We start from the raw sequence: 25207 nt of genomic DNA, 5'->3' as shown, positions 1-25207 counted from the left end.
TGCGATGGTTTGCCTGCCATAAATTCTTTCTTGTTATATATGTTCCAGGTTATACCTGAAGACAATGACCCAAGGCCATGCTTATCAGCAACAACTTCTGCTCTGAGTAAAACAGAGCCAGGGCACTTCTGTGACTCTTCTCCTGCCCCAAGGTCATGCTTTGGCCGATATCCTGATTGCTACCACATGCCACCCACTTATAGAGAGCCCCAAGGTACCCTTGCTTAGCTTGAGGAATGGGACTTCATTGTGGTGCTTTGGGGGCTTGGAGAAATTTTGGCATTTTTATGATGTAAAAGTTGGCTTAACCCAAATAAATCAGGCATGTAAGGAGATGATGTCAAATTTAATAGATAGATTTATTATCTTTCCATGTGGAGTTTTTCTTTTAGGTTAATTTGGACTCTCCTGGCATCTCTTTTCGGTCTCCTTACCCTCCCAAAAAGAGTCACCATGAATGATGTGATTGGCAAACATAGGTCCAGGAAATGTTCTCTGTCTTGTTTGGAAATCTGTCTGAAATGAGCATTCACTCTCTGATCCTCTATGTCACATGTTTTCAAGGACAAGGAGAGGCTGCCGTTGGCATCTGAACCAATTAACTGGCTGAGTTTAACTCAAGGCCCCTGAACAGGGAGCCATGCTTGCAGAAGTGGAAGCTGTTCTGTGCAAACAGCCTGATTAACATAAAAACAGCCCTTTTATTCTCCATCCCTCATCCCCTTGCTCTACCTCTTAATCCATGCCCATTGGGAAGACAGGGTAGACATTTATTAACTCTTTCAAACCCTGTCATCAGTAGACAGAGGAAGATCTCATTTTACATCTTCACCAGCTGGTGTTTCATTCTCCCAGGCCAGAATCTCCACATCCCTTACTGGGAATATCAAACAAAAGAGACTTACATACTCTGATAATTCCCATGGGAAAAGAGAATGATCCTTCTTTTGATTGTATATCTTTCAAGCATCTCACAATTATCTTAATTTAAAAAGAAACACCTGTGGGAGAAAGGTACACTATCACTTTATCCACATAAGTGCTGTTTCCTGTTCAAGCTTGGAGAGGAAGGGGCTGGCGATCCCCTGCATCTACCCTCAGTTCCTAAAAGCTTCGTGGTTGGCGTCATAGAGTTAAAGTATTCCCCCAAATTGCCAGAGGGTTTAACTTTTCTTCCAGATGTTTTTATCTTAAAGACAGGACAGCTGGATGGGACACTGAACCAACTGTCATAGCATCTGCTCGAGCTGCTAGAAGCCCATCAGGGGAGGAAGAGGCAGGCTGGGAAAGGGCAAGTGTTTGGGCTGTGGTTACTGGCTAAGGGCAACTCAGAGCCTTGAATATTATTCTCACTTGTTAGTTATCCTTCATACTTGGAGGGAAAAATATACAGTAAAATACATAGTGAGCTACAAGGCATTCTGACCCACCTGTGCCTAAGAAAAATCGATGCCAGTTCTCACCCTGTCAGAATCCTTGGCCAGTGCCCAGTCACTGTACCTAGACAAAGGCATCTGGATCCTGACATTTGAAATTAGCTCAAAAATTCACATACACATCTCAAACATAAATCTAATATTAACAATTATATTTTAGATTCTAAAAGCAGTATCCTGACATTACTTCGTTTTACAAAAGGAAACTTACTAAGCTGTGGTAGGCTTTAAAATGTCCCCCACCCCACACACACACAGATAAACACCTCCTAATCCCTGGAACCTGTAAATGTTAGCTTAAATGACAAAAGGAAGGGGAAAATCTTTGAAGATGTAATTAAGTTAAGAATCTTTCAATGGGGAGAGTATTCTGGGTTATCTGGATGGCCCCTAAATGCAATCACATGTATCTTTAAAAAGGGATATTCAACTAACTCAGAACAGGAAGCAGTGTGCCTGAGGAGGCAGAGATTGGACCCATGTGGCCACAAGCCTGGGAATGCAACAGCCACCGGAAGCTGCAAGAGGCAAGGAACCAGTTCTCACCCCCAGTCTCCAAGAGTGTGACCCTGCTGACACCTTGATTTCGGTCCAGTGAAAAAGATTTCAGGCTTCTTTCTGGCCTCCAGAATGGTGAGAAAATATAAATTTAAGGCACTTTTAAGCCAACAAGTTTATGTCAATGTATTATAGCAGCAACAGGAAACAAATGGATAAACCATTAACCCCTATTTACTTACTGAGGATAAAAACATCCTCTGCACTCTAATTAGACATTCAGGGCCCAATGAGATGGCTCAAGTTGCTAAGGGGCCAAATGCATACACAGCCAACTCTTATTGCAAAGGGTGAATTGTCTAAAACAATGGGTTCAACTTGTCTAAAATGCACTAAAAACAAAACAAATTTAGTTTTGAGTGACTTTGAAATATATTACATCAATTAAATGAAGACAGTAAAAATTACATGATTTTTAAAAACTACTTATTTCAAAAAAAACCCACCCATGTGTGTTTGAGAGTATGTACACATGTACACAAATACATATACATACATGTGAGCTTTCATCTAAAATGTTAAGAAATTATAGTTTAAATGCTATAATTTCCTTTTTACTGAAAATTTCTAATCAATTGCTTTAATTTTCTGACATAGCCTCACTCAAAACCATGCAAAATTAGAGATTAAAAAGGGGAGGGGTGTCCATATAGCTCGTATTTTATCATATTGTGGAGTTCTTTTGCCTCCACACCTTCAAAATATTTCTTTCAGTTTTAAATATGGTGAAGGACTTTTTTCAAAGATGTGCAAGCTGTTGCTTCTCTTGTTTTCTTATTTATTACACTTGAAAATGTATGAGCTAAATAACAAAGCATCAAACTATATAAATTAAAACCAGTAGGAAATAATAAGAAAAGTTACAAAGCTGAAAAGTATAGAAGCTAAAATCAATTAGAAATTGCAAACTGCTAATAATGTAATTCTGTACTTTGGAAAAACAATAACAAGAGAATCAACTGAGAACTGCTATAATCAAGGAAACTATTCAGTGAGGTGAATCCTTGCAAAATCAATTTTTAAAAATATTTTCATATGTCAGTTACAACCAATTAGGAAATAAAACTTTAAAATACTAAATTGCAATATCAACCAAAATATAAATTACAGTAAATTAACTTTGGCAATACATTTATAAAACTATAAAACTCAGGAACAACTATGAAAAATGAGAATTTGAATTTGCTTAGAAACTTTGGCACTGGTAACATTTTTAAGCTTATAATCTGCTCTGATCCACATACTTGTCAAACAGAAAACAGACAAATGTTTGCTTTCTCAAATAGCCTCCAGATATCCACTGAAACAAAATGTCACTAATTTGTGCAAATCACTGGCTAATAGGCTAAATCTCCCTTGTAACTGAAGGAAAGGTAAAGATTTCTAGCCTTTAAAATGGAAATGAATATTTTCTCCTTGCATTTTTTCCCTGGACAATGTCAGGTTCCTTTTTGCTTTGTGCTGTGCATAGTATTTAATTCTCATCTGATCCAGACCTAAGTCCCTGTTTATCCTTTTAGTATGCAACACAATCCTGTCATTCAGAGGTTCAGGGTTTACAAGTAACTGCTCCTAGCCTTTTCACTGCATGTAACTTGGCATCCTGTTCCCCATAAATGCCATGTCCGTGTTTTATGGGATTTTAAACAGGTTTAGGGAAGGATCTTGGATGCAGGTCAGCCTACTGACTGAGAGCAAAGAGGCAGAAGCCAAGAGAAAGTCCAGGAATGATTCATGGCGTGTTCGCACCGTGTGGGGCTGGCAAGTCGGGGGAGACAGCTCTGTGCTAGCAGACTGGAACTAAATTCTTAGACATTCCTGAGCTGCCAAAAATTGTCATTGCGGAGTTTCCTGAAGAAGCTATGAATTGGATGTCAGTGTCTCTCCTCGAAAGTGAGTTTTTGCCAGACCCCAGGAGGTCTCCTTAGACACATTTTTCTCTCTCCTTGACAAAGAAAAGCATTGACTCCCCAGTGTCCTGAGTGAGGATTCAAGCTCAACAGGATTCCACAGGCAGTGGTCCTTGTTCAAATGGAGATCCATTCCGTCCCAGGGGGTCCTCTGCCCCTGCCAGGACTCCCGCACTCCTGTCCTCCCTGTCTGCTCAGTGAGGGCGACTGTCTCTCTGACCCCACGAGTGATTTCATTAGCCATGGAAAACCACGTTCCTTGTCCTGCACCTTCTCTGTCCTGTGACCTTGTTATTTCCAAGCTGAACATCCGTTACTCTAACACACACTACAATCATCCTCTTTAGCCTAAAACAAGGTGGTTGGGGTGTAATATCTCAATTCCACATTATTACCATCAAACTTGTCTATGCCATTAAGAGGAAAAAAGTAAATTCTGTCATACAAATGTCATTCAAATCTAACAGGAATCAATTTCGTGCCTTCAGCACTGACGGGAAGCAGCCAGACTAACCTTGAATCATGGGCAAGTCTAGAACTTTCTTTACTTGCCACACACTAAATCTCCAGTTTCTTTATCTCCTCTTTTCTTTTAATAGCAGAGCACAAACACGAGATACCATCCTCACATACTTTCCTCAGGATAATTTCAAATCAATTTATAATTCCTGAATTTGCACCAGCTTCAAAGACATTGTGAGAGGTCTTTGGTAACTAAAACATTTTAAGCATTTCTGACCCATGAGTTAAAATCATCACCCATGTTAGACAAAGGGTGGCTGAGAGAGCCGAGAGACCACATACCCAGCACCTGTGTCAAAACATTACGTCATTATCCCATTTTGACACTGAGACACTGCAGTGTAACAATGTTGAGTGAATTTTCCCACGTCACGCCGAGGAAAGAACAGGTTGGGATATAACTGCGGAGTTTTCCAACTCCTGAACCTCAATCTCTTCCAAGGTGACTAGTGTGGGAAGCTTGGCCCCCGCCACAGGTTCCCTTCCTGTCCTCCTGTGCCTGTTACCTGTTCACACACACACACACACACACACACATACACACACACCCCTTTTGTGCTTGTGCGCTCCACCCTGTGCTCCCTGAAGACACCTCCCACCTGCTGGGTACTCCCCCCGTGTGGCCCCTGCACAGCCGGCCGTGCCTCCCCCTCTAGGACCTGTGTGTGCAATACATCTTTCACTTTCACGTGCCTCTCTGTGGTGTTACTCCATGTGCTTAACTAATCATAAGAAGAAAAAAGGCCACTACATTTTAAGTAACATAATTATTCCTTGTAACACTGTAAAACTGGCATATAACAACGTTCTTTTGGAATTTGGGGGTAAGGGGACTTTGTGTCCCCTAGAATGGCAGATGGTGTCTCCTTTCTCATAGCTGAAATTCTGCACGTTTTCATTTTCCTTCTCACCTAAGATGTCAGCAGGCTCCTACGCCCTGCTAAAATTCATTCACGGAAATTATGCTGACTCTTGTAGTTGCGGTAGGTATGCCTTTCCTTTGTTAATTGTTATTTTATCATTGCTACGTCGGTTACTCTTTTAACAAATATTTGTTTTGTTATAAGCAGCCTCCAATATTCTATGGAAAGAAGTGTGCTATAAGTAATTATATATAAACTAACCAACTTAACTAAGATCTTTCCTCTAACATTAGCTATTTAGAATATTTAAAATTGCTTGCTATCATTGGCAATGCTGCTGAGGTAAGTTGGTGTATCACATTTGGGGAAATAATTTCATTTTACAAATTCTTAGGAGATTTTTGAAACAGCTCAGAGTCTTCAGCTATCTTTAGAGCTTTCCCATATGTCGCCATACTGATTTCCAAAGGTCATCAGTTCATTACGATGCCTGCAATAAACAGCTGTCCTTGTTTCGTCTTATATCAGCAAGTTTTATTTAAAATCTTACCAAATACTATGAATTATTCATTTTATAAATGGCATTCTGATGCTTTTCTCAGAATTTTAATACAATTTTCTATATTACCAATAATAGTCATTTATCTATACTAGGAAAAGCAAGTGTTTCCAAACACTATTGGCCCTCTCATTTTATTTTACTTCTTGAGAATCTTCTGCTGCTGCTTCCTGAAGCTGGCATAGCTGCCATTACTCCTGAGAGCTGTTCCTTATCTTATTTTATTTTTCTATAATACTATTTCAATAGTTAACTTTTTAAATTTATAAATTATTTAATGTATGCTTTATTATCTTTTAAGATAACTTCATGCACAATAGACTATTATTCCATTTTTTCTTTTAATTAACTACTTTAATAAATTTATCATTTTCATTTTTAGCTGACTCAGATTGCCTGGCAAATCTGAAAATAATTATAGCTCTAATTTCCTCATTCCAGTGTTATTAGAAACGTAAAACACACTTCATGTTCACTAAAAAACTAAAGCTTGACATGTAGAGGCATCTTATATAATCACACAGACACTGTAACCTAATTTGTTGGTAAGAAATTACATTTACAGATTATTAAGAATAAAAGTTTATATCACAAAACTAACTATATATAAAGAAAGGGTGCTCATTTGGCAATCCTCAACTATTCTTTCTTTGATTCACACCATTTCAAGAGGAATCAGAAGTCGGAGAAAATTTCATGTAGGCTGAATCAGTAAAGTAGGGCTTGTTTGAGAGATAGACTTGATGTTATCAACCCATGGTTGCTGGCGACAATTCAACACCAAAAGAAATCCTCAGTTTTGGTGCAAACAGCTCAATTGTGAAACAGCATGACTGTAAGCACAGCATGGTTATGGAAGAACTCAGCAGTGTTACCAAGTAACTGTGAAGCAGCAGAATGTGGAAGAGCATTAGCTGTGAGGAGGCCCTAGGGAGAGGTGGTTCTGGAGAGAGGCAGCCCTAGAGTGCAGCGGCCCTGGAGAGAGGCACCTCTGCAGCTAGACGGCTCTGCTCTGCTCCATGGGCTTGGTCTGACCCCCTCCACTGCGATCTGATCAGACCTGTCGGTGTTTTCAGCTCAAGCTGGGGAAACACAGGCTTCTCTCTTCATTGGAAATGGAAGGTGCTCCTAGAGCCGGAGGGGAGCTGGCTTTTATAGACAGAAGTTCCACCCCTGGCCTCTGATTGGTTTGTTCTCATGCAAATGAGGACTCCCAATCTTTGCAGCTTCCTTGGTCCAAAAGGCACTGTCCCGATTAGTCAGAATGGAGCCACTCCAATTGGTTGGTGATGTTGATGGGGATTTGGCTGTGCAGCTCCAGTTGGACTGGGGAAGCCTCAGTCCTGTTGGCTGCAATGCAATTCCAGGAGCTCCTTTATAGGGGTTGGCAAAGGCGACAGGGACACAGGGCAGAGAGGCAGTTTAGGGCAGGAGGCCGACCGTTTGTGCAGCTTTCTCCCTGAAGGGCATTTTACATAGGAGGCCTTTGTGTAGAAATGACTTCTAGGCTCTGCTTTTTAACTTTAAGCCCAGTTAGCCACCAGGAGCCCTTCTTTGCATGCCTCTTCTTCCTCAGGGCCCACAATGTAAACTTTGAAAATAAGCTAAGAAAGAGAAAAAAAAAATTACCGATTTGTGAAAACCTAGTTTTCCTTTGTTTACATGGCGTCAACCAGCCCTTTACCTACACCACTGCAGGGATGGTGGCCGTGGATGGTGGGGTTGGTGCTGGTGATGGGGCAGGAGTGATGACAATGCTGTGTAGGGAGCAGAAGGACCTGAGCTAACCATGCTGCTCAGCAGCCTCTGTGACGGGGGACTTTTCAGCTTCATCTATGTTTGTCCTTTCAATCAAATGTCAGTGATTTCATGGGAATAAGAGGGAATAAAACATTAAAACCTTTGTATTTTCTTACTGTGAAGATAAAAAATTCATCCTAGTGAATCATAAATAATAATATGCAATGAGTATATTCTCATTAAATTTTAAAAGAGATCTATAATAGAAGGAAAGGATGCTGTGGTTCTTTACTACAGCTCTCTTTGGATTATTAAGCCTTTTGGATTCTACCAATGAAAATACCAGGCTCTGCTCCTTCCACTCCACGGCCGAGGAGCTTCCACATCTTCTAATAACGCAGCCACTCTGCCTTCAGCTATTGGTGGACCTTCCACCAAATCCCCATCTCTGCCTCCAGAATTATCTTCCGAAACAGCAACTCAACGTATGTCCAACTCCTGCTTACAGACCCTTTTGTCTTTACTGCGACGAACTCCTAATTCTTTCTCACCATGTAGAAAAGCAGCGTAATTTTGTCACAATAATCACTTTTAGCCTCATTCCCTCCCACGCGACCCCTGTTGCAGCTGAGACCAACCCAATGAACTTAGCACACAGGTGAGCCCTGGAGTTACAGCATAGCATGAGGTGATGCCTTCTCATTAAATTTGATATCTGAAATTTAATTTTAGCCTGGAAAATAAATTATCCTCCTAGAGAACAGGGAAAAAAAATGATTTTCTATAAAATTATAGATACGGAGAGGGAAAACAACAATTTTTGGAGCTCCGCTTTGGCCATGTTTTGGAAAAAAATAATTATTATACATTCCCATGGTCATCATAAATTGTATTAACATTTGTATTATTTCTCCCCTAAGTGAATCTGTGCCCTTGTGGAAATAACAAAAGAAAAATATAAGCCAATATAAATTATAAGTTTATTTGTGTTCATTATCTTTGTTCAAAAATTAATAAAACAATCCTCATGGATTATGTCATAAATCTAATAAAATGGGGCTTTTTGGAATCTAGAGCAATAACACCCATTCTACCCTCTACCCTGACCCCTTATGTCTGTGTCACACTTTTTTCCTTGCTTTCTTGTTTCTCCAACTTTGACTCAAAGTATTTCTTCCAAGAACCAAAGAATTTACCCATTTTCTGATGGCTCCCATGATAATTACTGGCCTTACTCTCTTGGGCAATAAGGAATCTGTTTTCTGTTCCTAGTGTCATCTTAGTTTAAATGGCGTGTGACAAATGTTTAATGAAACTTTGATTCAATAGTTGATAGCACAGCTGTTCCATACTGTCTGACGCTCAATTTCAACATCATCTTTGCACTTCTGGCCCATCTCCCACTAGAATTTGGAGAACACAGCTTGTTGACTCATCTGGGTAGCTTTTGTCACATCACGGCATGTCAGTGGTCCCAGAGCGGGCACTGGACAAGTCTTCTTTAACTAATCTGTAATAATTATAAGGAACATTTAATTTAACACAAAAATGTTTTTCTGTTCCATTATCTCACGTTGGGTTTTGATATATTAGTATTAGTACCTTTTTAAGATATTATTGAGATTCAAGTGCATTGCCTTAATTTGTAAAAATGGAATTTAAAGATAGACTTGAGCCCAGCCGGGTGTGGCTCAGCGGTTGAGCGTCGACATAGGATCCAGGCCATCGGGGTTCAATTCCCGGTCAGAGCACATGCCCGGGTTGTGGGCTCGATCAATGACTCTCTCATCACTGATGTTTCTATCTCGCTCTCTCCCTCTCCTTTACTCTCTCTGAAATTAATAAAGATATATTTTAAAAAAATAAAATAAAGATAGACTTGAAGCAATATGGTTTAAATACTTTTGGTTTAAATGTTATAACTGTATAGTTGTCCCTTGGTAGCCTCAGGGAATTGGCTCCAGGACCCTGCCCTCCCCCTCACAGACACCAAAATCCATGGATGCTCGTGTCCCTTATATAAAATGGTGCAAATGACACAAAATCTCCCGCACATTTTAAATCATCTCTAGGTTACTTATAATACTAAATACAATGTAAATGCTATATAAGTAGTTGTTATACTGTATTATTTTGGAAATAAGTACACAAAGAAAAGCCTGTATGTGTTCAGTATAGACAAAACCATCATAGAACTAACTCATAGTACATGTCAGCAACCACGTAGCATTTTAAAAAATATTTTCCATCTGTGGCTGGTTGAATCAGCCTGTGGAGTGGAACCCACATGGCTACAGAGGGCTGACTATATAAGGAAACTGAGCTTTGTGTTCTAGCAAGTAGCTTATGATGCTTTATAGAAAAGAAAGATGTCCAACATACAAAATATTACTGACTTTGTTTTCTTTCTGGGTGCACGTGACTGGAAAGTGTGTGACTATGGAGACAGTTCTCAGCGGGTAGACCTGTTGGAAAACAAGGTTTAGCACCAGCAAGAGGACAGGAGGCGAGTTGATCACAGAGCTCACAACAGAAAGACGTTTGTGTGATTATGGGTCTACTACCTGCCTCTCTGGCTGAAGTGCTGTACCATGGAGGGCAAGAGGCCTATCTGTCCTATTCCTCTGGACACTCAGTTCTGAGAGAAATACAGGAATTTTGCCAAAGTGCCTAGAGCAGTTCTCTCTGGATGCCTGACTGTCTGGGTTCAAAGCCCAGCTTGGGAGCTTCCTGACGGTGTGACTTTGAGTAAATAAGTTAAAATACTTATTGTGTCTCAATTTCCTCATCTACAAAATGGGTCCAACAGCAGTGCATTTGCAAGGATAGTTGGGGATTAAGTAAGTTAACATAATGGCCATTTATTCAACTAGTATGTGCCTAATTAAACTTACCAGTGTGGGGTGTTTGAGAGTAAGGGTCATGTACTTGATATTTAATAACAAACATACAGATGGGATTGGTTTATTTCAATAAAAATGTGAAATTAATTGCCCTACCTCACTTAAGAGCTATGGGAGCTTTACACCCAGTAAGTGACTGAACTCTGAACTGTCTTCAGAGATTCTCACTCAGACGTCGGTGAGTTCACATACAGGAGCTTGGGAAATGGATGTCTAAGGAGCTATTATAGAATTCCACTTTGGGGATGGAAAATTGAATAATCCAGGGTTCTCAGCTTGAACTTCAAACATTCTTGAGAAAAGTGGCCATTCTATAAAAGAATATAATTATAAATTCCCATACTTCAATGGAAATATGCCCACTGGGAAAGTTCAATGAGGACCAATTTGTTTCATACAGTGACCTTAAGTTTACAAATGCATTCTAAATTTGTCTATCACCCAGAGATTCTTGTAACCCAAGATAGCAAAGCAGCAGGATGCATCTGCTTCTGAGACAACCGCGATCCCTTTGCCCTTCCTTGGGATCCTGCCAAGCAGGGTTCCAGAAGTAGCATTTATGATAAAGGGGCTGGCTCTGAATCCCAGAGTGGATCTGTACTGCTCTGCACATTCCAAGTGACAACTACCTGATACACACTCACACCTGTATGTTTGATAGATATACCTGTAGCTAGGTACCTTTGGGTATGAATGTAAGTTTTAAAAGAAACATTTTTAACTTAAGATAGTCCAAATAGTGAGAGAAGACTAGCTAAGAATTCAAAATATGGTTGATAACCTATTTTAGAACCTGCTAAAAATGTATTTATTTTTCAGATGGCAACATTTTATTTCACTATATCAGTGTTTCGTATACTTTGTAGATTTGTAGCTGGCTACAGGCCTATGGAAAGTATGAGCAACTTGAGAGATACCTAAGAATGTTGTTGGTATATTGTAGTAGCTTCACCATCCTTCCTGAACACAATTCAGAGATCTTCTGCTCAGGTCTTATTCTATCACTAGATTTAGAGTTTAGAGAAAGGGGTGCACCATAATTATCACAGAGTCCTGCCCCTCTTAAACAACAGAGGAAAGTGCACAGCTTGCAGGCTGACATTGCCAAAGTTTAGGTGAACTTTCAGTTCCGTGGTATGGTCCCAGGTACAAAGGGATGATTATGTATAGACTATCTGTCAATCGATCCTTGGTCATCCATCTGAGCAGGCCAAGCTGAGGAGCAAGGCTGAAGGATGTGGGTGTATGTGGGGCTTGGGGTGTATACACACACTATATACACACATATTTGTGTGTGTACACACATACATCTGCATATGCATGCGTGTTAGCAGACATGTGTTTCTGTCTTTTGCTGTCTGTCTTACCACCCACCCCTTTGTTTTGCCTGAGGATCACATGATAAAATTGTCAAAAAACTGCTTTAGGAGTTTGGGTTACTCAGAACCACAGGCGGTCATTCAGCCCCAGGAAGGTGAACAGGACCCTGCACCCCTGGAACCACACTGCCTCTGCATCGAGGCCATCAGGGGCCACCTTGCTGCGTGACATAGAGAGGGGCAGAGATGACAGGGAAGGCAACTTACATCACAGAGTAGCTGCCAGTCTCCCTGCACGTTGTTCAATCCTCACAGGATCCACAGTGAGAAGTCGGGCCCTAGCAGTCTGAGCTGGGCTTTCCATGAACTAGCAGCGGCAATCTTTCTCTTGCAAGAATAGGAGAGAGGGTGAGCCTGAAGCAGTAAATGCAGAGGACCTTCCTAGGACTGTAATGACCTTGTGATGATTGCGATTAGTCCATAGCTACCTACTCTGCCTGAACCCCTGTTCTCTCTGCAGCGGTGCCTTAAATCCAAGGAGCTGAGCACTACTAACCTGGGCACATATCCTTGATATAATTGTGTCTTGCTCTATTTTTTGAAATTCTCCCTTGTTCTTTTCCTGAAAAGCTATCTTTTCAATCACCATGGGTTGTGTCTGCAAATCTTTGTGTCCTGAGAACACAAAGAGAGTTGACTCAAAGGTTTTGGAAAATTTCGCAAAGAGGCTCTCATTCCACTGGGTTCTTTTGTCAGGTGCCTGAATCTGATCCTGCTCCATGAAAAGAGCATGAGGGAGACTATCCCTGCCTCTGACCCAGTTCCTATTCAGCCCTGCCAGGGAGTGATTATTGAAAAAACAATCCTTACCACACTCAAATCCATAATTGTTTTGGAAAGTATATTTTTCTAAAGTTTCTCATCAGTCCTTTGTAGGTGAACCTCCCTCGCCAGCCCAGGAACTGTCCAATTTCCATGAGGTTAAATGATTTCCCCAAAGGCTCTTACATCTTAGTCCAATTACAAAAGAATCCCATTCTACTGAATTCACTATAGAAATGTTTTCAAGTTTTAACTGTATGTATCTCTCATTCTAGAAGATATTTTTACATTCATCAAGTTGAAAGGAAACTTTTTAAAATTCCAGGATATTGGGGAAACATTCATATTCCTCATTCCAAGCTTTAATACACAATTTGGATATGCTTGGTACTAAAAATATTAAACCAGCTCAGTACGTTCCAGGATTTCAACTCACCTAAATAGAAAAAAATAGAAAAACCTATCTTGTAGATTTAGAAAACAGATGGCATTTGTAAAACGTAACCTTTAAAAAGGGATTTTATAAGTCCTAGTAGGAGAGAAAATCAGGCTCTGGAAGTTGTATGTCCATGTACATGTCAAACAAAGGGATTTCTCCTACAGGGATTGGAAGGATAGGAAAGGTCGACAGGAGAGGAAAGCCAAGGGCTCCCCACTTCCAGGGAAGTCCCCTCCTGGCCGCATTTGAGGAGCAGCCCTCGATGTCTGTTTCACACTCAGGAGGTTGGCTGAATATATGTGACATTCTCTTGGACACCTTTGCCTATCTAAGTGCAGAGTGGCCACTTAAGAGCTTTATAGCACATGTCACCAGCCCCTGAAAAGAAATGTCAGATGACTGCTGGGAACAGCAGGCACGCAAAGGTGGCTCTGAGGAGAGACCTGTTCAGAGAGTGGGAAGAAAAAGGGAAGATTCCACAGTGTGTTGTGGGTGATAAGCCTGGTTCCCCCCAACTGAGGCTGCCTTTGCTTAATACAAGCCCCATTTTAAGCCCAAGCATTCACAATACCCCTTTTCAGCGGCAACCACAGGACGGTGTGTGGGCTCCAGCTGGGGTCAAACGTGGCCTTAATAAGAATGAGCGCAATAATTTTAAGCAATTATTAAGAGAAAGAGGGAGTATTTGCCTTATCCTCAGATTGATACTTTACTAAAGAAGAGGAAACGGTTGCAAAGCTATCCCAAAGCTTTACTGTTTCTATTTGGGGCCGGTGGTGTGGGGTGTGGCTGGTGCTCCAGGAAGGAGATGTCTGAGGGCAGCCCCCGCCCAAATAGGAAAAGCTTCTCAAATATTTAACGTACATAGTTGTGTCCTCTCTTACACTCCCAGGACATTTCTATCTAGACCATACTTCTCTTGCAACTTGACCTACCCTCAGAATGGGAACTAAAGGGCCGACATCTCCAACCTCACACTGAATCAGAAACCCAATAAAATAATGTCACTTCCAGGGTGGCATTGTAACCAAGTGGGATCAGATCATATCAAGGCATTTGGTTTATGTTTGTTCTAAGTCATTCAACACCCCCTCCTTTTTTTCCCTTTGAAACCCAATGCCAAAGCCAAGTTCCATTTGATTGGCAGTGAATCCTAGTGATCTCAAGGTTGTTTCCTGTCATCAAGATAACCTGTGGAAGGTGGAGAGTGGCCTGGAAATTCAGAGCCACCTTGATTTCCTGATGTGTGTTCATCAGGTGTATTCTGACCAGGGTCTGCGTAAAGTCCTTGACAAGGCAGAATCGAGAGGCCAGAGGATGGCTGATGTTGCACTCTCTGCACTCCCTCCCCGCGGGGAACACTGGCCCTGGACACCTCGTGGTCAGGCCCCCAGGACATGTGCTCCTTCCCCCAGGAGGTAGCATCTGACTGGTGACCCCTGCACCCTCGGTTCACTGCTTCATTGGTCCCAGTAGGATGCTGAGCAGGAGCACCTGGTGTCTGGAAGCTGCTGGTGGCTGCTGGTGAGCAAGTGCACAGCCTTCCAAAGAAGAAGCAGTCAATGATCCCAAGAGGGCACTTAATGCTTAGAGGTGGGGGCATGGCGTTATTCCAATGAGCTCTACAACCTCAGCAAAGTTAGCACAGCCGGCCCTGTGTGAGTGGTTTGACTGTGAAGGAAAAGATCATTACCCCTGCCCTCCCCCAACAGTCATAACTGTGTGAGTAAGGGCCCCCCTCACCCAGGCACCCAGCCAAGGTCTTTGAGTGCATTATCTGGTTTACTCCTCACAGCAACTCTGTTGAGGCAGATGTTATTAACCCAGGTTACAAATGAGGAAACTGGAGCTTCTAATGGTTAGGTGGCTTATTAAGTGTCTGCCAATCAAAGAAAGAACTGGGTCTGAACCCATGTTTTTGCTTCTCTCTGCTGCTTATGCTGGGACTCAGGAGCCACCCACTTTCTCTTATACGCCTCCATTTGTTATTTTTAAAGCTTCAATTCAAACTCCATCTTCTCTGTAATGTTTCTTCAATTTAGCAAGAGTTCTTATAGTTTATCTCTTTCAGTATCACGCCTGCCTTAATGAAGCAATGAGCTCTGCTATGGTTAGAATTTGTCCTGAAATTTGCTGCTCTGGAGAATCCAAAGACCTGCAAGGCAGGGACCATACACTTGATCAGGATTAGAGCAACTAGCACAGTAAGGACAACGTACGCGCTCTACAAGGAAGAGAGAGAGAAAGGGAGAACAGAGGAAAGGGGGGAGGGGGGAGGGGGAGGGAGGCAGGGAGGGAGGCAGGGAGGGAGGGAGGGAAAAAGAGAAAAGCAGACTTTTTGTAAGACTTAACCACAGCCATCTATCAAAAAAATATTGATTTCTTCTAGTGTATGAATTGCAAAATAAAAAGACACTTCAGTGTGCCCGGAATTTTTCAACTGTGGAATCAATAATGGGACAGGTATGACCATGTGACCCACAGGGAAAATAAAAACATATGCTCACCCACAGAGAGTTAGATGTCAAAGAGAAATGGCTTTGTTTCTTATCAGGAGTCAATTCCTGATATTTTAACTCAAGATTTTTTGAGTGATAGCCTGAGACAAACATTATTAATGACCACATTTTCTTACCTTGAACTATGGCAATAAAAATATTTAAGTAAAGAAAAAATGGCCTATTTTCTGATGTAAAAATGTGGAATAGTCCCCTAACACAGAATATTGTGCCAATAGATACTCAATCCCTGTTGAAAGCATGAGTAAGCAGCCCTCAGCCCTCCGGTGCCTAGGGATGACAGGAAAACTGGAAAACAGCAGGGAGTCCTAAGGTCCCACTGAGACGGGGCCAGTGCCAAAGTAGCCAAGTAGTTTCCAGATGTGGCAGAAAGGATTTGCAAATGAATAACACTTTGCCAAGCTGTATATTAGGTGAGAGTTAATGGGGGAGAGAGTGAGTTGCAAACCACAGTAACAATGGGTTCAGGCTGTGTCTTCAGAAGACTTAAGTCAACTGTTTTGGAGGCCTCCGTGGAAAATAAAAAGCTGAAAACTCCAGGGGTGTGGGGACTCGGGTGGGGATAAGGCCCAGAAGGAGAAAATGTTCAGTGTGGGGTGGTATGGTAGAGTGTGGGGTGGGGGAGGCACAGGCGTAGGGGTAAGTGGACCTTAAGAGGCTGGTCTAGAAACTCAGTCCATCTACAAAATTTTCCCGGGTAATTTCTGGTCGATATGCTGTATAAGATATCTTAATTATACGTTTTCATAAACTGCAGTCAGGATGTGTAACCAAAATTTTAGACACTTTCCATCAAAGAAGGAGACAGGGAGAGGATCTTCCAGGTTGGCAGTGTTTCAGAGTACAAGACACAAAAATATATGTTCCTGCAGGTCTTCCCAATGTAGGTGTAAGACTGAGCCATAGGACAATGTGGAGATTCAGCATTTTTTAGTTTATAAAAATAGTAAATTCACATGGTTCAAATAACTGAAGGTATCTTTTCAGATGGCAGAGTACATATTTGACTCTGATCTGCAAGTGAATGAAGATGCACCTCATTTTAGATGCCTAAGCCAGGAGAAATCAGTTAGGTTTTGAATGACACATGTCAAGATTTTGAAAGATTCAGGAAGAAACTGAGAAGACCATTTTCAGAAGATTTTTTTCCATGTGTTTACTGATGCGGATTTAAAAGGTTGGTCTTAAAATTGCTTATTAGTAGAAACCAATTAATGACCAGAAGTATAAGAGTTTGGTTTCTTAAGCTACAAAGAATGGTTCGGTTTTTATATATTCCTCTGAACTGTCGGTAACTATATGCAACACTCAACATAGGGATAAACTGGGAAGACTCATCTACTGATTTAAAGTAAAAATGAAGTTAACAGATAAGTATGGTTGTTAATTATAAGTAAATTGAAATGTTTAATTTTAGTTTAATTTAATATAGAATTTTGTTCTACTCACCATAAATCATACTGGGTTATTCATAAACTGAACTGGAAACATACTAGTTATAAATATTGGGTAAATAAATGTCCTAGAGTTGGATAAGGTGCTGCTGGGACATCTAGATGGACACCTGGAACTTACAGAATGAAGCCGAAATGGAAAGTTTAAATTGTGCTCCAGAGGGGAGAGTTGATGCCTTAGATAGGTTGTTCTCAGACTGTGACACAGGGCGGTATCACCTGGAGGGCACCCTCCAGCACCAATTGCTGGGCCCACCTCTGAGTCAGCAGGGCTAGGTTGGGGCCTGGAACTGGCATCCCCTTCCCAGGTGACATTCTTGGTGCTAGTCAGGCACCGCACTTTGAGAATCACTACTTTAAAACGTAAATTACAAGGGAGTAGGCTGTGAGGAAAGAACTGTAAAGGGCTAGGAAGGGACTATTATACTGAAGCAGTTTCAAGCTGAGTTACTGGTTGGATGGAGCGTTGTCCCTGGACACCAAAAAGGTTGCGGGTTTGATTCCCAGTCAGGCACATACCTAGGTTTCAGGTTCTATCCCCGCTCGTGGAGCCATAGGGAAGGTAACTGATCCATGTTTCTCTCTCACATCAATGTCTCTCTCTCTTTCTTGCTCTCATTTTTTCACACACACAAATCAATAAAAAAATATCCTTGGGTGAGGATTTTAAAAAATTTAAAAAGAAGAAAAAATAAACAGAAGCAACCCATCTCCAACCAAGAGAGAAAAGCTCAGGCTTCTGACCCTGAGATTCTGGCTGAGTAGAACTGGTCCCCAAAGTTGTCATTGGTATTTTTAAAACTCTCCAGGTCATTCTAATATGTATCCAGGATTGAGAAACACTGATTAAGAGAATGAGAAAAAAAATAATAATTTATTCAAAATTTAAACAAAAATAAGAGGCAGATGGGGAACGCATGTTTTCTGGCCCACATCTAAGTCTCCTTGTCTTTTTTCAAGGACAGCTAGAGAAAAGTCATCAGTGTAAATGTTGGCAACTAAGATCAAAAATTGCTGTCTCCCGTGGTGCTTCCAAAAGATGGCCAGTAGATGGTATTTCAAAAGTACTGATGTCCATCTCTTCCTGAACTGCACATAGAATTGTCATTTTAATTATATTTAGAGCTGGAAAAACCCTTACAGATGATTTAGATGCAAACTTCCTCATTTCAGAATTAAAATGAGTGGCAAACTGGACAGATAGAATCTAGTCAAGGTCATCAGCTGAGAAGGCAGGACTGGTACTGGGAATTCTCCCACTCAACCCAACAGACTGAGGTCTCACATCTCACTTCCAATTCAAGAAAGAAAATTCTTTCCTCCACCCATGAGAGAGACAACTGAAAACGTTTTAACTTTCATACCTACTGCTAAATGGAACCCAAGAGAAGTAAAATCAAGGCAGGAGCAAACATGGAAAATGCTCTGCATTTTGACATTTCCCATCCATTCCTGTTTGTGATTAAGGGGTGCTCAGAAGAATAAATATGTATTTTCAGTAGGAAAAACTTTTATTAAAACAAACTGTGAGTACCAGACATGCATTTTCAGCAGTCAGCAATTCCGTTGGGTTGAATTGGCTACGTTTCAAGCTACACATATTTTGAAAAAAAGAGTCCCTTAAATGCATTCATGAAATAATTTATACTCTTTCCCACTAACATGCAGCTGCCTCCACAGTACAAGGGTCCTGGTTTAACAAAATGCTCCTTGCTGGGGAAGTGGGGGTGATACAAAAGGAAGCCTTGGCTCTCCCTCCCCGGCAGCTCCTGTCCTAGACGGAGACCATGGGAAGACCTTCTGACATGGTCAGACTGTGGTGTTTTATACATTATGCCTGCAGACAAACCTAGTGAGTTTTGATTTAGAATAAGGATTCGGTCTGAGGAAATTCAACAAGCAAGGAAGACCATCTTTACATAGATATAGGAAAGATGGGTGGACCCAGCTGCAGGCCTCAAATCAGATTCTCTGCAGTAAACTCTTTGCTGACCAGGATAGACTAAAGGGTCAGCAGCTTCATTAAAACTAAATAATCAATATTGGTTCATCAGTTGTAAGAAATACACCACACTAATGCAAGCTGTTAATAATAATGGGAATGCGTGGGAGTAAAGGGGGTGTACAAGAACTCTCTCTACTTCCCATGTAACTTTTCTATGAACTTCAAACTGCTCTAAAAATAGTCTATTAATTAAAAATCCCAAACAGTAAATAATCAATGCTGAGTAAATATTATATAAAATTTATTACTCGTGTCCCTACTTCTTCAAATGTGCTGACCTTCACTGAAGATCTTTTCTTCATTCTGAACTTTCTTTTCACTCCCACAAAACTCAGTCACATTATCCTAGACCCCCCTGCAATTTTTCTTGTATTGTATATTTAGTGTATTCAACATGGACAAAAGCTTTCGTATGGGAGCCCAACCAACCAACCCTACTGAATGCCTGCATGCCACAAAGCACAGTTCACTCTCTCTTTCTCTCTGTCTGTCTCACACACACACACACACACACACACATACACAAACATATACAGTACCAGCTAATCAAAGTCAATTACAGGGAAATCGCAATGTCTGATACAGGTAGAGGTCTAGGAGATATACCACAAAACTACTGTTGCATATATGATAATTCAACAAATTAGACACCTCACATAGAATGTGGACAAGCACATTCACTGAGTATAATTTCAGCCTATGGAACTGGAGTTATAAGAAAGAACTTCAAAAGGCTAATGACATCTATCCTTTTTAAAAACTCTAACAAAATGGACATAGGATTTAAGTTTCTAGATTCCATATTTCAACCTTGAGTGTGAAGTCTCTGTGGACCCTACCCTTCCTCTCCAAGATGGATTTTTCTCTGTTCAGGCCATCTTTCATTGTTTTTGAAATTGGTGCATGGAGATAGTGACATCTCTGAAGCCCAAAAGTGGACCCCAAAGTGGATCCACCCAGATCTGTCCCTCAGAGACACTCTGTAGCCTCCAGGACTCAGTCCTAGGACCCCAAACCAAAGTGGAGCTTTTGCTCCCTTGCTGGGAAGGCGTGAATAGGAGGTTTGCGAGAGTAATTCTGTGAGTTGAGTATATCATGGGTATCAGATGGAAATAGCCAGAATACTAGCTGGGAGAATGAACAATAATCTTAAATAATAGAGATAAGAGTTAAAGAGAAAGTGCTGAGTAGAGATGACAGCTGATGCCCTGTGCGAGCAAATTCGGAAAGTCAGGCCGAAGTGGACTTGAATAAGGCCATTGAGCTATTTAAGGAGCAGCTCCTAGGGTTTTCAGAATGCAGTGGAAAGCTTGCAAGCAATCTCCATGGCTTAGGAGAATGGGAGGCACCTCAGCCTGTTCCACAAGTATCTTGTGTATTCCAGTAACGGGCATGTTGCTTGAGAGTATAACCATTTGTTTATTGTTGAGTGTTCTCAGCAGGGCTCCACGTAGCCAAAGATCCATTGCCTACACAAAAGGCTTACACCAACAATAGGCCAGAGAGAAAAGTGTCCTTGAGAATAGCGCCATTTCAGAGGCAAAGGAATTCCACCAGAGGCAAGGAAACCCCCTTCAGCTGCAGACCAGAGCTCAGCTGTCCCTGCTCGGCTGGGGCTACACAATGGCTTGCATTATAGTCCCGTTTTCAGACACATTTTTCTGAGAGTCTAAACTTTGCTGGCTAGGATTGTATAAACCTGAAGGGATTTTTTTTTTTTTTTTTACTTTTTCTTGGAAGGCATTTGTCTCCCAGTATCTCTGAACTTAGCAGTCAGCTTTTCATTGTAACAGCGTGACCTTCTGGTCCCGACCCTGAGGGGGTATGAGTGCAGTGCTTAATTTCCCTTTGTTTCCTCAATTTCTCGTCTCTCCATCCACCCTCAGGCTAAGTGGACATTCTGCCTCCTTATCTTCTCCAGGCACCTAGTAATTTTGCTTCTAGATTGCCACTTGGCCTGATTTCACTGTCGCCCTTTTAATTCTAGCATAAAGTTCAGATTTATGAGAAACATAGGGAAAGGTGAGATAATTGGCTATTTACCTGCCCAGAACTCCCTTCTCACTTGGTGTCTGCTATTTTAAGGATTTGCTATTGGACAAAACCATAAATCCTTCGCCTGAAAGCAAGTGCCCAGGGAAACAAATAATGCCGCCAGGGAGAAACAAGAAACCAGGGGGTATTATTAAACAAAAGCATTCTCTCAGCCCCAGTGATCTCTGGGAAGATATTTAGATACCTTATCTAAACGACATTCCCACACTCACAGTCATAGTGCTTCATGGCACCTTGAGGGGGAGCCTTGGAAAAGTGCAGGATTTCACAGCAGAGTTGCCAGATTTCCTAAAATCAAGTTTAATCGTGCTTCTTCTTAATGGGCTCCTATTTTCTCTCACTGTCCTCTCCCTTCTACCCTCCCTGCCCCACCCTAGCCTTCAGGACCCTTTTACCTACATGTGGAAACAAGTATGTTTTCCTTTCCCTGGTGCCCCTTAAAATTTGACCAAATGCTCCCCAATGGAAGTCATCAAACTCTAGGAATTATTTATTGCCTCACGCCTTTTATCCAGGACAACTGGGTGAAAGTGGGGTTGGTGAGTGCAGTATTCTGACTGCACCCTGGCATGTCATGCCTGGATGACGTTACCTTGATGGTAAAGCTGGGGAAAGACACAGCCCTGAATAGGGCTGCCTGAGGCCACAACCCCGTGACTCCCCCCCCCTCAGCTTCCTCCCCTTCTTTCTCCCTCTTGCTCTGTGCTCTTTCTAAAGATTCTATCTGATTCCTTTCATTGAAAAGGCAGTGAAATGGGGGTGTGCTGAAAAGGACCTGAGTTTAAAGAGGTACTGTAGGAAATCAAATTACACCCACATGCACCACATGCACTTATAATTTTTACTTTAGGAAATCTAGAAGAATTAAATCACGAGCCAAAACTAATTTTAAACCTCAGCGTTCAGCTGTTCATTCTTCTTTTCATAAGGTACAAATTATGTTTCACCACTGGCAGGCAAATGTGCATCCCAGGTTATATATGTATTAGTCACTCCACGTATGCCTACCGTGATGAGTTGCCAGATTTGACAGCCTGATTGCAGAAATCTCTTCTGGTTGACACGTGCACGGACCTTTAGGTTGTGGAGAAAGAAAAACACCCTGACCTGAGGAGCAACAAGAGAGTGTTAGCGTAGGTAGCTAGTTAGTACTAGTAAAGGAAGGGAGCGAAGACAAGCAGATGTTAAGCCTAATAAACGCGGGAGCTGAGTGGGACAATAAGCCTGCCCCTGGGAAGCTGCGGCATTCACACAGCCAGGGCTCTGCTGCAGCCCAAACCCTGGGGACCAAAAGCCGGACATGAAGAAAGGATGTTGCCAGTCAGCAGCAGGGGTTACCCAGAGAGGAATAAAACAGCGGACAGAGTCCTCGGCCGAGGCATGAGCAGTAGAAGCCACGATGGCCAGGGGAAGGGCCTTCTCCTATGAGCCATCGGCAGTAGGAGTTAAGAGGGTGACCAAAGTGGGGACATGTCTAACCTGGGGAAATGGCCCGTTGGTTAGGGGGAGGGCCCAGCACAAGCCAGGGAAGGATGGGAAAACTGATTGGTTAGTTTGAAAGAGCACCTGGCCCTTTTACGTCTTTCCAGATGTAAACACGCAATGTGTTCACTTATTTTTCACTTGGCCTTAGATCCCTAACTGGAGTACATAAAATGTTGAAAGCAAAGCCATAGCAATTTGCCTTTACAATCTTAAATCTAGCATATCAATTCCTAAATCATACGTAATGGATCCTAGTCCTTTGCAATGGCCCTCAGTGAAGCTGTTTTCTGTGCAGCCGGAGACTAGAGTTCCCTCCAGGGGCTCAGAGGACCCCTGGTCAGGTTAAAGGTGAAGCAGTTCTTCCACAAAGAAACCCTGCCAGCGAGGTCCCACCACCTGTTTCTGAGCCTTATTTGATCACAGATTCCTTCCATTAAGAAACACCTGTTAGCACCCCCAGGAAAAGGCACTGGGAGGGGCGAGGCTGGAAGACTTCCGTGTGTAGAGTAAAATGTGGCTACTGATCATATTGATTAAAAACACCAAAATGTTTTTTTTCAAATCTGAGATAAACCTAAACGAGCATAGGAAACAGAAGGAAATATGAACATGAGAAAGCTTGATCACAGAGAGCACTCGATAGCTAACTGCAAGGTCAGCCAGGGACTAAATCGGCATTTCTATCACGCACAGTGCTGTGACTTTGGTTACAGTAGCTAAAATCAAAGGTACTGGCTTGTCACATTGCCCCCAACACAGAGGTGTGCCTTGACTAAAACGGAGGAGGCAAAACAGGGTGTTTTCCAAAAGAAAATGAACAAAATTGAAACAAACACGCGTTGACCATTGACATTCAGATTGGCAAACTAAATTTCATTCTTTACTGCTCAGAAAGGACCCAGACTGTAAAGCGGTGATTCCTTTGCATTTCCTCATTTCTCAGTGGTGGGGGGAATGAGCTCAAAGCATGTGTTTAGCATAACAATTAATGGTTAAGGACGTACTTAACATCAGAAAGCACATGAGTGATCCTCTCCCTTGTGGAGCTAAGGACATTCATTCTCAGCTATTTCTAGACTCAGAAAGTCTAGCAGCAAGGAAGGGATGAATAGTGCCATAAACCCATTAGGTTTGTAAATCCTTGACCAAATCACTGTCTTCAAGATGGTTATTTCTTGATGCACAGTGGCCTGAGAGTAACAGCAGCAACAGTGGCTTTTGCACCCAGGGCCAGCAAAACCAGTGGGGTCCATTAGACCACAGAGCTCTGAGGACCTGCAGGGATGACCAGAGAGCTTCATGGGGAGGATGCTGCTAAGAGCACAGATGCTGAGGATAACCAGGTCAAACCTCCACCTGGGCCATGGCCGCTCCTTTACACCCCTGGGTCTCAGGGTCCCCACCTGTGAAGTAGGGATACTCAGCCACCTCATCTACATCAAAGAATGATGGTGCTGATTAAATAGGCCAATAAACGGAGTCTCTGACACATAGTAGGATTGACACATAGTAGGATTGTCAGCTATCACTTGGAAGTCTGCAATCAAAATGGATAACGCTGTTGCCTGGCATTCATAGAAGCCATGTGGGCAGCTGGGAGCGTCTACTGTTCACTGGGTTGTTCTTTACCTGCCTGGAGCAACCTGGCAGGAAGCAGAGAACACTGGAGCCACACGGGAGGCTTTTGCAGGAAAAAGAGAACTTGAAATTCTTATCTGCCACACCTCCCGCTCAGCCCTTGTCACCACAGCGGCCTGCTAGGAAGGCCAGCCTTGCTCTTGGTGTCGCCACCAAAGAGTTTACTTTGCAGCATCACAGTTGTTGGAACGTGATTCCCCAAATATGGGCAAATACACACAATGAAAGTCCAGGAGACCAATTGAAGCCAAATCTGTCAGGAAAGCCCCTGGTGTGCAAAGGCCTTGAGGTTGCTGGCTTTAGAGTTCATGGACAAGGCAGAGATGCTGGGGTGCAAGCTGGGGCCTGGGAACAGGCATCTCTGCCCATGAGACCAGCAGAAAGGTGGGAACTACCACCACACAGGACAGCTTTGGGCAGTGCCAGGCCCATGTCGGTCCCTCTGGTTTAAACTTCAGTATGCATTTAAAGGTTGGCTTTTAACAAGATGCTTTAGCACTTTCACCTGAAACAGCTAGATGCTTTAGCAAAACATGTCCATAAGCCAGAGTCGGCAGCATGGCCTCCGTCTCCCCACATGGTGTGTGTGGGTGTTGGTTCATGTGGGGAGCACTACACCTACTCAGACAGAATCGCATACCCTCAGTTGTGGGCAATTCCCCCTCTGCCACTCTCAGAACCAGGATGGGCAGATCGTCCCAAAGCCTAACCCACCTCCCTGGTGCTCTACTGCCTTCCTTGGGGTTAAGAAGTCCATTCTGCATAAAACATTAATCTTTTGGCTGAAGAGAAATTGATTCTCAACATGATATAAGGCACGGAGGCCTAAGAAGAAACATTTGGAGGGGCTGCGACAATGTGTTTTGTGTTCACCCCCAGTTACTCAGTGACGAGGGCGGTCACTGGAACACTGGGAATACCACTGGGGTCAGGAGTAAGTTATGTGAAAAGTGAACTATTAACTGAGGTCGGGAGTTCTG

The sequence above is a fragment of the Miniopterus natalensis genome, chromosome 3 (assembly GCF_054644295.1).
Source record: "Miniopterus natalensis isolate mMinNat1 chromosome 3, mMinNat1.hap1, whole genome shotgun sequence".
Classification (NCBI taxonomy): domain Eukaryota; kingdom Metazoa; phylum Chordata; class Mammalia; order Chiroptera; family Miniopteridae; genus Miniopterus; species Miniopterus natalensis.
This window is presented reverse-complemented; position numbering follows the sequence as displayed.